This window comes from Lathyrus oleraceus, chromosome 3 (assembly GCF_024323335.1).
Source record: "Lathyrus oleraceus cultivar Zhongwan6 chromosome 3, CAAS_Psat_ZW6_1.0, whole genome shotgun sequence".
Classification (NCBI taxonomy): Eukaryota; Viridiplantae; Streptophyta; class Magnoliopsida; order Fabales; family Fabaceae; genus Lathyrus; species Lathyrus oleraceus.
This window is the reverse complement of record NC_066581.1, coordinates 189,885,235-189,891,754: the sequence shown is the minus strand read 5'-3', so window position 1 is coordinate 189,891,754 and position 6,520 is coordinate 189,885,235.

The window sequence follows — 6,520 nt, the reverse complement described above, 5'->3', positions numbered from 1 at the left end:
CCCTAAGAACTAATCTTGAGTGTTTCCCATAAACGTTGAGAGCTTTTAGTATTAAAGACTCACAAACCCCCATATAAATGTAAATGATGTTTTATATACAACCAAATAATACAAGACGATAGATGTGGGTTTAACGTAAACGCAAATAAACAAGCAAACAAAAAACATAGCATATATCCAAAGACACATATAAACAAAAAGCACAAGAAAATAGCAAACAAAAAGTAATAATGTAAACACAGATAAACAAGCTAGGCTTAAACCACTTAGAGACATTATCCCCAACAGAGTATCCAGTTGTCGCAGCGGGAAAAAATTGAGACTAAGCTATTAATTAACTTAAGAAAAGAAAGAGTCGCCATCGAACTTTATTATTTCCAAAGGGAATGGGAAAAAGGTCGAACAAAATCCACAAAAGGTAAAACAAAATAGAAATCTGGATACGATGGTTGATTATGAAAGGGAAGGTATTAACACCTCTCGCATCTATTATACTCCATAGAAACCACTTGCAAATCTGTGTTTATGAAAAAGTTGGGTTGTTTATTGATTGATTTTAATTTGAAAAGACATTTTGTCATATTCAAGTGGAAAAACCCAACTTACTACACACAAGTATGAGGAAATGAGAATTTGCATCATCTTGATATTGAGAACTTTTACTTGGACTTTCTCATAAGCACATATCAACATTCAAAAATGTCAATCATTTATCAATATATTATAGAAGTATAGTTGTTTGCCTCACTACAAGAATAGACTAATATCCAATATTTAAAAAAAAACTCTTAAAGAAAAGTGCACAAAGGCACAAAAATAAATTTGATGAGGTTTGTCTTTTTTAGAAGTTTGAAAAAAAGGAGTTTAAGTATGCTTTATTTTAGCATTTATTAAGAAAAATATTTTCTGGATCACTTGACAAAGTTAAGGTTTATTAAGAAAAGGTGTGATGTTTGAAAACAAGAGGTTTTTTGAAATAGGGAGAAGTTTTAAAAATTGAAGAAGTGGGAGGGAGATGAAGAAAGTATCCTAAAGCATAAAGTAAATGACATGAGATAAAAAAGTCTCATTGTAAGGTAGCCCAAGAGAAAGCCTTTGTGTTTGCAACTGTACTAACCACAAGATGGAGCAAGCATTTGACATTGGTCAAAATAAGCATTCATTTCCCTTTGGATTAAGCCACAAGATGAATAAGCACATGATCATATGAATATCAAAGGATCCAGATGAATAACAAATCCACAAAGCCACAAAGGAATATCAAAGTCTTGAATTGTACATCAAAGGGTCCAGGGGGATCACAAAGTTTCAGATGAATCATAGTGTATCAGATATACTGCAAGAGAGGGAAAATACTAAGTCTTAAGGTCCAAAGTCCATAATATGCCTCAAGCAAGGGATAGTAATACAAAGTCCATAAGATCAGATTAAATCTTTTTAAGATTTTAGCCATTTTATCATGTTTTTGTTCTTTTGAAATGAGAGGGAATACAATAAGCAAAAAGTAAAAGGCAAGAATGTAAGTGACATGAATGTAAAGAGCATAAATTTAAAGAGAATAAATTAAATATTAGGAGGTTATATGTAATAAGTTAGTGATCATGAGGCAAGCAATGTATGTGGCAATCATGTTGGAGTGTTGATATAAAATCAAACTCTCAAGGCACGAAGCATAATTATTCAAAACTTAAAGAAGAAAGAAGAGAACAAAAGGCAATATAAACACAAGCTCAAGTGTTTGACTTAGGATCCACTACCAAAAAATTCAAGGCACCCAAACATATGGCACAATCTACGGATCATCTATCACTAACTCTAAGTGTCAAAAATATGATTAAATGATCATCTATCAACATGTTGAATTAGAGAAGATTGAGTCAACCTAAGGGACCATCTATGGATGACTTAAAGTGTAAAAGCATTGATCAACCAAGTCAACAACTCAAGTCAAACAAAAGTCAACTAAAAATCAAACAAAAGTCAACTAAAAATCAAACAAAAGTGAATTAAAAGGAAAATTAAAATGACTTTTAATTAAAAATAAAGAGAAAATTCAAATCAAGCACCAAAACATAAAAGACATGGTTAATATAATTATGAGAAGTCAAAAATATAACAAATAAAAGGACCTCAAAAGTTGAATGCAAAAATATTTTAAAATGATCAAAAATAAAAGGGAAAATGAAAATTAAATGAAAAAGTAAAGGAAAATATCAATTAAATGCAAAACTGATTTTAAAAAACATGCAAAAAATATATGTGATGCAAATATTTTTAGAGATTTTCTGTTAAAAATTGTAGCAAAAATGAATTAAGGATTATTAAAAATTAAATCAGAAAGGAAATGAAAATAAAAAATGAAAAAAATGAAATACAAGAAAACATTTGAAAATGGCGCGCCAACGACTAGCACGAGTGTCAGGATGGGATTGGGAAAATTCAAATGCTTGGAGCCAAAGCGCGTGCACTGAAACTCCATCTTCATCCTTGAGTTGATTTTGTACACTTCCTGAACTCAAAGTTTTAAGCTCAAACAACACGCCTTTAAGCATCAACATCCATCCTCGTTCATGTAGCTTTGCTTCAGATCCATTGGTTGGCTCTGAGCAAAGAGAATTTACTTAAGAACACAAAGAGCCCTAGTTCTTCAAAGTAAAATTAAATGATGAATACGAAGAATAAATTCAAAGTAATCGAGGGATTTTGATCAGTTAATCAAGACGAACACACTGGTAACTTGCTTTCTCAGGAATGTAACTCGTATCTACCTTTCCTATTGAAGCTTCAGAGGTCAATAATGGTGATTTAGAAGTCAGGTTGCAAGGAGTTTCAAGCCACGACAATGCCTCAATCAGCTTCAGAAAGTGCCGATGAGTGAATTTGGGAAAAGATTTGAAGCTAAAAGAGCTTGAATGAAAGAAATGGTTAACTGGTTTTCTGAGGTATCAGGTTTAAATGGTTTCAGACTTTATTTGGCTATCCAAGCATTTTTATGAAGGAAAATGCTTCCTCTATTTATTAGGAATGAAGTGAGGTCATGGTACGTGTGAAATGGAGGCACATTCGTTTGAATTAGGTCATGATTTTGATGATTTGCAATCTGTGTGAAATGAAACATGAAATATGTGAGTTGATGATGAAACCAAGTCATTTTGCACTTATTCAGATGCATTTTTCTTTTCCAAAGAGGTTGCACATGTGCAGGTGGTCCCAGATTGAAAATGGCATGAAATTCGTGACCTGAAAGTTACGCAAGAAGCAAAGTCCATGACACCATGTTTGAGCTTAGGAAAAATGAAATCCACTCGTGCATTTTGAGATATTATTTATGCCAAATGATCTCCTCATGATGAAGAATCAAATGCAAAAAGAATAAAGTCAAAAGGATGCTTGAGTTGAAAATAGCATGGATGGAAAGTCGGGGTCATGACTTGAAATTCTAGGCCAGGAATTAGGTCGATCAGGTATAGGGCCTATTTTTGTGCACACATGTGCATCTTGGAAAATTCCTAAATTTATGGACTTAGAGGCAAAATTTATGTTTGGCCCTTGAATCAAAGTTGTAGAGGAGTTCATATGTGACATTTGGTTCGAAGTAGATTCCAAAAATGTTGAGAAATGAGAGAGTTATGGTGTTTGGACCAAGTGACATGTCATACTTGATTTTAGGTCAACCAAACATGTACCAACTTGTGATTTCTTGCATCCAAAGGCCCAATGCTGAACACTTGAATGCCAAATGAAGTAAACTTGAATGTCCCTTAAATAATCTTGATAATTGCTTGAAAATTGGATGGAGATGGCATGGAAATAAACACATGAACCACACTTGAAATAACTTTGAAATTATGAACCAAACTTGAAATTCTCTTTATCAAATGATGTTGAATGAAGCTTGACATGAATGTGACCTAATATTATAGGTCACGCCTTTAAGTAAAAGCTCATGTGGACCACTTATTGACAAAACGTTGACCTTCGGAATCAAAACCCTAATTTAGAAACCAAGCTTGATCCTTTGACTGCAAGTCCCTACCTTGTACAATAATAAAAAGGAAACAACATATATTTTTGTATTTTGAATAAGGTTAGAAAAGTTAGAATACAATCAAGCAAGAAGGTAAAAAGAAACACAAAGGGTGCTTGGTGATCTCCCACAAAGGCAAACCCAAAGAGGTGAAGGTTAGGAGGATACCATGCTCGTGATCTTGGTTGAAATGTAAGTGATATGATAGGTGGAATCTTAGGGGTAAAATTAGGGTATGACACCTGTCCCAATTTAAGTTTCTTCTATTTGGAGATATGAAGGTTAGAAATCTCTGTATCGACGGGATTGAAGATACTTAAATTTGAAATACCCAATTTTTAACCCTAAGATGCCACACAGTGCTCATGATATGAATACAAATGCTCGGACTCCGTGAGGAAGACGCTGTGGGAGATGCACTTTGCGGAAACGAACTACAAATCCAATACTGCTGTGTAGCACCTCAAATTTGCACCTATCATTATGCATACATTTTCATATTAGGTCATAGCATATCATGATCCATTGCATATCAATTGCATTGTCCCTCAGTTGCCTCAAGAGCAAGCAATCAAGAATTAGGTCAAACTAATCTCCTGATCAGTCAACCAAGCAAGCAAAGGAATTTCTCATTGAATCAAGGCCTTGGGGTTTGTCCAACAAGTTCACATGGCTTGGAGGTCTATTTGAAGTGTTTCGTACAAGGGTTGAAGACTCAGAGGTCAGCAGTTCATGCCCAGACAGTCAAAAACCCTAAAAAAGTCAACTGTCAGTCAAAGCAGTGGATGGTGGTCATTCTTGTGGAATTTGGGCACCATGGTCAATAATCAAGAGTTCATACAACTTGGGACATCGTTTGAAGTCAAATTCTCAAGGAATTAGGGTTTGGAAGTCATCAGTCAATGCACAATCAGCCAGAAACCCTAAAAGTCAACTGTTGGTCAACTGTCCATTTAATCAGTGATTGGATGATTGGAATTGGTTTGTGAGAGTTCATTCATGTCCAAATAGTCATCATATATCATGCCAAACACCATCATGGAAGAATTTGAAGCCAGATCATGAATTTCCAAAAATGGAAACTGGGCCTGTAACTGAAACCTGCCATAAATGGAAAGTCTTGATCCTCAAACTTACATTTTGATACAAGCCTCAAATGAATTTTTGCCCAACATGAAAGTTGAAGATCTTGTTCTCCCATTTCCAAAAAGTCCTAGAACTCTTAATTCCCATGTGTGGTTGGCAAGTTATGATCGAATCGATTTCAGAAAATCTTGAACTTCAGAAGGCCATATCTCTCAAACCGTTTGGCCAATTTTGGTGGGGTTTTTTCCTACAAGTCACATTTGATCCCCTCTTTCCAAAAATATAAATTTCATGAGCCAAAACTTCACCAATCAAAATGGCATATTTTGACCTTTTTCATTTAAATGAAAGTTTGACCAAGAGTTGACTTTTTGATTTAAACATTTTTTCAACATTTGGCCAATTGTAACAGCTCATAAATGTCATTTAGAATGTGTTTGCAAAGTCAAAATATGCAGTACATAAGGCCATTGCTTGGTTTGCTTGAATTGTAAGAAAGGTACAAATTCACCATGACTATCCATGCTATCCACCATACCACACTTTGTACTTCAAAACAGAAATTTAAACCTCATTTTTTCTGTCATTTGAGACCCAATCTTGCAGCCTAAACCAACAACAATAGAAGGCCATGCTTAGTTGCTAAAAATTGGGCAAAAGTACATGTGTTCACCATGCTTCCACAACCATACTTGTACCATGACCATGACAGCTTTGATGATTTTTCTTTTTCTGCAGTAGCAGCACAGTAGGAACCATCTTTCACTCAAAATCCATCCACTTTGCTTTGGTTTTTAAGAAAATCTTCTGTCAAACTCCACCGAAAAAAAGGATTGCCTTGCCACCACAAAGAACAGTCAACAGCAGTTTTTTTTAGGGGATGTATCTTATGTCCTTTTGAAGACAGTAGCAGCAATTGGGGGGGGGGGCATCACAAAAACCATCTGGCCAAAGCAAATAGAAAGAAAGGCATTCTGATTAAAAAACCAACAGCAAGAGCAGAGACCTGGCAAAACCAAAGGCAACATGGAATAGCAAATGCAAAACACCATGCTCCTGTCATAAGAAAAACTGCCAGCAGCACCCTTGTTTTGCATCTCAAAACCTGCCATAGACCAACCTTGCCAAAATCTGCTACAACAAAAAGAACACAACCTTTGGCCAAACTCCAAAAACCTGTCACAACAACCTAGCAGCAGTCCACCATCCTGTTTTCTGTCATGAAACAGCAGTAGGTCCATCACTGCCTTGCCAACAAACTTGCTAGCAGCAAACCACCCATTCACCTTGCCTTGTCTTGCTAACATCTGCAACCAACAAACCATGAACCAAACCTAACCTGGCCTTGCTTGTGACTTCATCAAAACCCATTTTCTGTCAAAACATAACAGAGAAAACCAAGAGAGT